Source organism: Ambystoma mexicanum, chromosome 4q, assembly GCF_040938575.1.
Source record: "Ambystoma mexicanum isolate Mex_15411 chromosome 4q, UKY_AmexF1_1, whole genome shotgun sequence".
In the NCBI taxonomy this organism is placed as follows: Eukaryota; Metazoa; Chordata; class Amphibia; order Caudata; family Ambystomatidae; genus Ambystoma; species Ambystoma mexicanum.
Window position 1 is genome coordinate 531333397 of NC_090928.1, and position 9791 is coordinate 531343187.

General features: G+C 37.9%; 2 non-coding genes across 2 annotated transcripts; both read right to left on the bottom strand.

Moving 5' to 3' along the window:
- Window positions 1-214: 214 nt before the first annotated feature.
- Window positions 215-287, bottom strand: TRNAK-UUU (transfer RNA lysine (anticodon UUU)). Its single transcript has one exon. It is a non-coding gene; the product is annotated as a tRNA-Lys (tRNA).
- A 3462-nt stretch (window positions 288-3749) lies between these two features.
- On the bottom strand, window positions 3750-3822 carry TRNAK-CUU (transfer RNA lysine (anticodon CUU)). Its single transcript has one exon. It is a non-coding gene; the product is annotated as a tRNA-Lys (tRNA).
- Window positions 3823-9791: the final 5969 nt, after the last annotated feature.

Sequence of the window (9791 nt, forward strand, 5' to 3'; positions counted from 1 at the left end):
TCTTATTTGTGTTTTCTCCACTTTATTTTATAGTAAGATGATACATACTTTTTCTTTTACAGTGAATACATTAAGGTATGGTATTGCCCCATTACACATCATCCAGACATGCATTCATATATTGCATGTTAACAATGAAAATATTGCAAATATTGTAAAGAGACTTTCAATTTCTATTTTTTGGGTCAAAAAGCACTAAGATTTTAGTTGTTTTCGCCCAACGTGGGGCTCGAACCCACGACCCTGAGATTAAAAGTCTCATGCTCTACCGACTGAGCTAGCCGGGCTCCTTTGGATGCCTATAGTTTTCTTCCCTATCCCTGCACTGCCGCTTTCCACAGATAGGATGCTGTGTAATCATAGGCTCTGGTGGAGTTTGGAAAGAAAATACACATCAGCCAGAGGCAGAAATAGTCTAAGAAAGTATCAAACACAATTACCAGTCAATATGAGAACGCTTTGAAGAATATAAGGAAATAGCTGACTGAACCTGTGTGAAAAAAAGTCTTATTTGTGTTTTCTCCACTTTATTTTATAATAAGATGATACATACTTTTTATTTTACAGTGAATACATTAAGGTATGGTATTGCCCCATTACACATCATCCAGACATGCATTCATATATTGCATGTTAACAATGAAAATATTGCAAATATTGTAAAGAGACTTTCAATTTCTATTTTTATGGTCAAGAAGCACTACAATTTTAGTTGTTTTCGCCCAACGTGGGGCTCGAACCCACGACCCTGAGATTAAGAGTCTCATGCTCTACCAACTGAACTAGCCAGGCTCCTTTGGATGCCTATAGTTTTCTTCCCTATCCCTACACTGCCGCTTTCCACAGATAGGATGCTGTGTAATCATAGGCTCTGGTGGAGTTTGGAAAGAAAATACACATCAGCCAGAGGCAGAAATAGTCTAAGAAAGTATCAAACACAATTACCAGTCAATATCAGAACGCATTGAAGAATATCAGGAAATAGCCGATTAAACCTGTGTGGAAAAAAGTCTTATTTGTGTTTTCTCCACTTTATTTTATAGTAAGATGATACATACTTTTTCTTTTACAGTGAATACATTAAGGTATGGTATTGCCCCATTACACATCATCCAGACATGCATTCATATATTGCATGTTAACAATGAAAATATTGCAAATATTGTAAAGAGACTTTCAATTTCTATTTTTTGGGTCAAAAAGCACTAAGATTTTAGTTGTTTTCGCCCAACGTGGGGCTCGAACCCACGACCCTGAGATTAAGAGTCTCATGCTCTACCGACTGAGCTAGCCGGGCTCCTTTGGATGCCTATAGTTTTCTTCCCTATCCCTGCACTGCCGCTTTCCACAGATAGGATGCTGTGTAATCATAGGCTCTGGTGGAGTTTGGAAAGAAAATACACATCAGCCAGAGGCAGAAATAGTCTAAGAAAGTATCAAACACAATTACCAGTCAATATGAGAACGCTTTGAAGAATATAAGGAAATAGCTGACTGAACCTGTGTGAAAAAAAGTCTTATTTGTGTTTTCTCCACTTTATTTTATAATAAGATGATACATACTTTTTATTTTACAGTGAATACATTAAGGTATGGTATTGCCCCATTACACATCATCCAGACATGCATTCATATATTGCATGTTAACAATGAAAATATTGCAAATATTGTAAAGAGACTTTCAATTTCTATTTTTTTGGTCAAGAAGCACTACAATTTTAGTTGTTTTCGCCCAACGTGGGGCTCGAACCCACGACCCTGAGATTAAGAGTCTCATGCTCTACCAACTGAACTAGCCAGGCTCCTTTGGATGCCTATAGTTTTCTTCCCTATCCCTACACTGCCGCTTTCCACAGATAGGATGCTGTGTAATCATAGGCTCTGGTGGAGTTTGGAAAGAAAATACACATCAGCCAGAGGCAGAAATAGTCTAAGAAAGTATCAAACACAATTACCAGTCAATATCAGAACGCATTGAAGAATATCAGGAAATAGCCGATTAAACCTGTGTGGAAAAAAGTCTTATTTGTGTTTTCTCCACTTTATTTTATAGTAAGATGATACATACTTCTTCTTTTACAGTGAATACATTAAGGTATGGTATTGCCCCATTACACATCATCCAGACATGCATTCATATATTGCATGTTAACAATGAAAATATTGCAAATATTGTAAAGAGACTTTCAATTTCTATTTTTTTGGTCAAAAAGCACTAAGATTTTAGTTGTTTTCGCCCAACGTGGGGCTCGAACCCACGACCCTGAGATTAAGAGTCTCATGCTCTACCGACTGAGCTAGCCGGGCTCCTTTGGATGCCTATAGTTTTCTTCCCTATCCCTGCACTGCCGCTTTCCACAGATAGGATGCTGTGTAATCATAGGCTCTGGTGGAGTTTGGAAAGAAAATACACATCAGCCAGAGGCAGAAATAGTCTAAGAAAGTATCAAACACAATTACCAGTCAATATGAGAACGCTTTGAAGAATATAAGGAAATAGCTGACTGAACCTGTGTGAAAAAAAGTCTTATTTGTGTTTTCTCCACTTTATTTTATAATAAGATGATACATACTTTTTATTTTACAGTGAATACATTAAGGTATGGTATTGCCCCATTACACATCATCCAGACATGCATTCATATATTGCATGTTAACAATGAAAATATTGCAAATATTGTAAAGAGACTTTCAATTTCTATTTTTATGGTCAAGAAGCACTACAATTTTAGTTGTTTTCGCCCAACGTGGGTCTCGAACCCACGACCCTGAGATTAAGAGTCTCATGCTCTACCAACTGAACTAGCCAGGCTCCTTTGGATGCCTATAGTTTTCTTCCCTATCCCTACACTGCCGCTTTCCACAGATAGGATGCTGTGTAATCATAGGCTCTGGTGGAGTTTGGAAAGAAAATACACATCAGCCAGAGGCAGAAATAGTCTAAGAAAGTATCAAACACAATTACCAGTCAATATCAGAACGCATTGAAGAATATCAGGAAATAGCCGATTAAACCTGTGTGGAAAAAAGTCTTATTTGTGTTTTCTCCACTTTATTTTATAGTAAGATGATGCATACTTTTTCTTTTACAGTGAATACATTAAGGTATGGTATTGCCCCATTACACATCATCCAGACATGCATTCATACATTGCATGTTAACAATGAAAATATTGCAAATATTGTAAAGAGACTTTCAATTTCTATTTTTTTGGTCAAAAAGCACTACAATTTTAGTTGTTTTCGCCCAACGTGGGGCTCGAACCCACGACCCTGAGATTAAGAGTCTCATGCTCTACCAACTGAACTAGCCAGGCTCCTTTGGATGCCTATAGTTTTCTTCCCTATCCCTGCACTGCCGCTTTCCACAGATAGGATGCTGTGTAATCATAGGCTCTGGTTGAGTTTGGAAAGAAAATACACATCAGCCAGCGGCAGAAATAGTCTAAGAAAGTATCAAACACAATTACCAGTCAATATCAGAACGCATTGAAGAATATCAGGAAATAGCCGATTAAACCTGTGTGGAAAAAAGTCTTATTTGTGTTTTCTCCACTTTATTTTATAGTAAGATGATACATACTTTTTCTTTTACAGTGAATACATTAAGGTATGGTATTGCCCCATTACACATCATCCAGACATGCATTCATATATTGCATGTTAACAATGAAAATATTGCAAATATTGTAAAGAGACTTTCAATTTCTATTTTTTTGGTCAAAAAGCACTAAAATTTTAGTTGTTTTCGCCCAACGTGGGGCTCGAACCCACGACCTTGAGATTAAGAGTCTCATGCTCTACCGACTGAGCTAGCCGGGCTCCTTTGGATGGCTATAGTTTTCTTCCCTATCCCTGCACTGCCGGTTTCCACAGATAGGATGATGTGTAATCATAGGCTCTGGTGGAGTTTGGAAAGAAAATACACATCAGCCAGCGGCAGAAATAGTCTAAGAAAGTATCAAACACAATTACCAGTCAATATCAGAACGCATTGAAGAATATCAGGAAATAGCCGATTAAACCTGTGTGGAAAAAAGTCTTATTTGTGTTTTCTCCACTTTATTTTATAGTAAGATGATACATACTTTTTCTTTTACAGTGAATACATTAAGGTATGGTATTGCCCCATTACACATCATCCAGACATGCATTCATATATTGCATGTTAACAATGAAAATATTGCAAATATTGTAAAGAGACTTTCAATTTCTATTTTTTTGGTCAAAAAGCACTAAAATTTTAGTTGTTTTCGCCCAACATGGGGCTCGAACCCACGACCCTGAGATTAAGAGTCTCATGCTCTACCGACTGAGCTAGCCGGGCTCCTTTGGATGCCTATAGTTTTCTTCCCTATCCCTGCACTGCCGGTTTCCACAGATAGGATGCTGTGTAATCATAGGCTCTGGTGGAGTTTGGAAAGAAAATACACATCAGCCAGAGGCAGAAATAGTCTAAGAAAGTATCAAACACAATTACCAGTCAATATGAGAACGCTTTGAAGAATATAAGGAAATAGCTGACTGAACCTGTGTGAAAAAAAGTCTTATTTGTGTTTTCTCCACTTTATTTTATAATAAGATGATACATACTTTTTATTTTACAGTGAATACATTAAGGTATGGTATTGCCCCATTACACATCATCCAGACATGCATTCATATATTGCATGTTAACAATGAAAATATTGCAAATATTGTAAAGAGACTTTCAATTTCTATTTTTTTGGTCAAGAAGCACTACAATTTTAGTTGTTTTCGCCCAACGTGGGGCTCGAACCCACGACCCTGAGATTAAGAGTCTCATGCTCTACCAACTGAACTAGCCAGGCTCCTTTGGATGCCTATAGTTTTCTTCCCTATCCCTACACTGCCGCTTTCCACAGATAGGATGCTGTGTAATCATAGGCTCTGGTGGAGTTTGGAAAGAAAATACACATCAGCCAGAGGCAGAAATAGTCTAAGAAAGTATCAAACACAATTACCAGTCAATATCAGAACGCATTGAAGAATATCAGGAAATAGTCGATTAAACCTGTGTGGAAAAAAGTCTTATTTGTGTTTTCTCCACTTTATTTTATAGTAAGATGATACATACTTTTTCTTTTACAGTGAATACATTAAGGTATGGTATTGCCCCATTACACATCATCCAGACATGCATTCATATATTGCATGTTAACAATGAAAATATTGCAAATATTGTAAAGAGACTTTCAATTTCTATTTTTTTGGTCAAAAAGCACTAAAATTTTAGTTGTTTTCGCCCAACGTGGGGCTCGAACCCACGACCCTGAGATTAAGAGTCTCATGCTCTACCGACTGAGCTAGCCGGGCTCCTTTGGATGCCTATAGTTTTCTTCCCTATCCCTGCACTGCCGTTTTCCACAGATAGGATGTATTTTTTTGGTCAAAAAGCACTACAATCTTAGTTGTTTTCGCCCAACGTGGGGCTCGAACCCACGACCCTGAGATTAAGAGACTCAAGCTCTACCGACTGAGCTAGCAGGGCTCCTTAGGATGCCTATAGTTTTCTTCCCTCTCCCTGCACTGCCGCTTTCCACAGATAGGATGCTGTGTAATCATAGGCTCTGGTGGAGTTTGGAAAGAAAATACACATCAGCCAGAGGCAGAAATAGTCTAAGAAAGTATCAAACACAATTACCAGTCAATATCAGAACGCATTGAAGAATATCAGGAAATAGCCGATTAAACCTGTGTGGAAAAAAGTCTTATTTGTGTTTTCTCCACTTTATTTTATAGTAAGATGATGCATACTTTTTCTTTTACAGTGAATACATTAAGGTATGGTATTGCCCCATTACACATCATCCAGACATGCATTCATACATTGCATGTTAACAATGAAAATATTGCAAATATTGTAAAGAGACTTTCAATTTCTATTTTTTTGGTCAAAAAGCACTACAATTTTAGTTGTTTTCGCCCAACGTGGGGCTCGAACCCACAACCCTGAGATTAAGAGTCTCATGCTCTACCAACTGAACTAGCCAGGCTCCTTTGGATGCCTATAGTTTTCTTCCCTATCCCTGCACTGCCGCTTTCCACAGATAGGATGCTGTGTAATCATAGGCTCTGGTGGAGTTTGGAAAGAAAATACACATCAGCCAGCGGCAGAAATAGTCTAAGAAAGTATCAAACACAATTACCAGTCAATATCAGAACGCATTGAAGAATATCAGGAAATAGCCGATTAAACCTGTGTGGAAAAAAGTCTTATTTGTGTTTTCTCCACTTTATTTTATAGTAAGATGATACATACTTTTTCTTTTACAGTGAATACATTAAGGTATGGTATTGCCCCATTACACATCATCCAGACATGCATTCATATATTGCATGTTAACAATGAAAATATTGCAAATATTGTAAAGAGACTTTCAATTTCTATTTTTTGGGTCAAAAAGCACTAAGATTTTAGTTGTTTTCGCCCAACGTGGGGCTCGAACCCACGACCCTGAGATTAAGAGTCTCATGCTCTACCGACTGAGCTAGCCGGGCTCCTTTGGATGCCTATAGTTTTCTTCCCTATCCCTGCACTGCCGCTTTCCACAGATAGGATGCTGTGTAATCATAGGCTCTGGTGGAGTTTGGAAAGAAAATACACATCAGCCAGAGGCAGAAATAGTCTAAGAAAGTATCAAACACAATTACCAGTCAATATGAGAACGCTTTGAAGAATATAAGGAAATAGCTGACTGAACCTGTGTGAAAAAAAGTCTTATTTGTGTTTTCTCCACTTTATTTTATAATAAGATGATACATACTTTTTATTTTACAGTGAATACATTAAGGTATGGTATTGCCCCATTACACATCATCCAGACATGCATTCATATATTGCATGTTAACAATGAAAATATTGCAAATATTGTAAAGAGACTTTCAATTTCTATTTTTATGGTCAAGAAGCACTACAATTTTAGTTGTTTTCGCCCAACGTGGGGCTCGAACCCACGACCCTGAGATTAAGAGTCTCATGCTCTACCAACTGAACTAGCCAGGCTCCTTTGGATGCCTATAGTTTTCTTCCCTATCCCTACACTGCCGCTTTCCACAGATAGGATGCTGTGTAATCATAGGCTCTGGTGGAGTTTGGAAAGAAAATACACATCAGCCAGAGGCAGAAATAGTCTAAGAAAGTATCAAACACAATTACCAGTCAATATCAGAACGCATTGAAGAATATCAGGAAATAGCCGATTAAACCTGTGTGGAAAAAAGTCTTATTTGTGTTTTCTCCACTTTATTTTATAGTAAGATGATACATACTTTTTCTTTTACAGTGAATACATTAAGGTATGGTATTGCCCCATTACACATCATCCAGACATGCATTCATATATTGCATGTTAACAATGAAAATATTGCAAATATTGTAAAGAGACTTTCAATTTCTATTTTTTGGGTCAAAAAGCACTAAGATTTTAGTTGTTTTCGCCCAACGTGGGGCTCGAACCCACGACCCTGAGATTAAGAGTCTCATGCTCTACCGACTGAGCTAGCCGGGCTCCTTTGGATGCCTATAGTTTTCTTCCCTATCCCTGCACTGCCGCTTTCCACAGATAGGATGCTGTGTAATCATAGGCTCTGGTGGAGTTTGGAAAGAAAATACACATCAGCCAGAGGCAGAAATAGTCTAAGAAAGTATCAAACACAATTACCAGTCAATATGAGAACGCTTTGAAGAATATAAGGAAATAGCTGACTGAACCTGTGTGAAAAAAAGTCTTATTTGTGTTTTCTCCACTTTATTTTATAATAAGATGATACATACTTTTTATTTTACAGTGAATACATTAAGGTATGGTATTGCCCCATTACACATCATCCAGACATGCATTCATATATTGCATGTTAACAATGAAAATATTGCAAATATTGTAAAGAGACTTTCAATTTCTATTTTTTTGGTCAAGAAGCACTACAATTTTAGTTGTTTTCGCCCAACGTGGGGCTCGAACCCACGACCCTGAGATTAAGAGTCTCATGCTCTACCAACTGAACTAGCCAGGCTCCTTTGGATGCCTATAGTTTTCTTCCCTATCCCTACACTGCCGCTTTCCACAGATAGGATGCTGTGTAATCATAGGCTCTGGTGGAGTTTGGAAAGAAAATACACATCAGCCAGAGGCAGAAATAGTCTAAGAAAGTATCAAACACAATTACCAGTCAATATCAGAACGCATTGAAGAATATCAGGAAATAGCCGATTAAACCTGTGTGGAAAAAAGTCTTATTTGTGTTTTCTCCACTTTATTTTATAGTAAGATGATACATACTTCTTCTTTTACAGTGAATACATTAAGGTATGGTATTGCCCCATTACACATCATCCAGACATGCATTCATATATTGCATGTTAACAATGAAAATATTGCAAATATTGTAAAGAGACTTTCAATTTCTATTTTTTTGGTCAAAAAGCACTAAAATTTTAGTTGTTTTCGCCCAACGTGGGGCTCGAACCCACTACCCTGAGATTAAGAGTCTCATGCTCTACCGACTGAGCTAGCCGGGCTCCTTTGGATGCCTATAGTTTTCTTCCCTATCCCTGCACTGCCGTTTTCCACAGATAGGATGTATTTTTTTGGTCAAAAAGCACTACAATTTTAGTTGTTTTCGCCCAACGTGGGGCTCGAACCCACGACCCTGAGATTAAGAGACTCAAGCTCTACCGACTGAGCTAGCCGGGCTCCTTTGGATACCTATAGTTTTCTTCCCTATCCCTGCACTGCCGCTTTCCACAGATAGGATGCTGTGTAATCATAGGCTCTGGTGGAGTTTGGAAAGAAAATACACATCAGCCAGAGGCAGAAATAGTCTAAGAAAGTATCAAACACAATTACCAGTCAATATCAGAACGCATTGAAGAATATCAGGAAATAGCCGATTAAACCTGTGTGGAAAAAAGTCTTATTTGTGTTTTCTCCACTTTATTTTATAGTAAGATGATGCATACTTTTTCTTTTACAGTGAATACATTAAGGTATGGTATTGCCCCATTACACATCACCCAGACATGCATTCATACATTGCATGTTAACAATGAAAATATTGCAAATATTGTAAAGAGACTTTCAATTTCTATTTTTTTGGTCAAAAAGCACTACAATTTTAGTTGTTTTCGCCCAACGTGGGGCTCGAACCCACGACCCTGAGATTAAGAGTCTCATGCTCTACCAACTGAACTAGCCAGGCTCCTTTGGATGCCTATAGTTTTCTTCCCTATCCCTACACTGCCGCTTTCCACAGATAGGATGTATATTTTTGGTCAAAAAGCACTACAATTTTAGTTGTTTTCGCCCAACGTGGGGCTCCAACCCACGACCCTGAGATTAAGAGACTCAAGCTCTACCGACTGAGCTAGCCGGGCTCCTTTGGATACCTATAGTTTTCTTCCCTATCCCTGCACTGCCGCTTTCCACAGATAGGATGCTGTGTAATCATAGGCTCTGGTGGAGTTTGGAAAGAAAATACACATCAGCCAGAGGCAGAAATAGTCTAAGAAAGTATCAAACACAATTACCAGTCAATATCAGAACGCATTGAAGAATATCAGGAAATAGCCGATTAAACCTGTGTGGAAAAAAGTCTTATTTGTGTTTTCTCCACTTTATTTTATAGTAAGATGATGCATACTTTTTCTTTTACAGTGAATACATTAAGGTATGGTATTGCCCCATTACACATCACCCAGACATGCATTCATACATTGCATGTTAACAATGAAAATATTGCAAATATTGTAAAGAGACTTTCAATTTCTA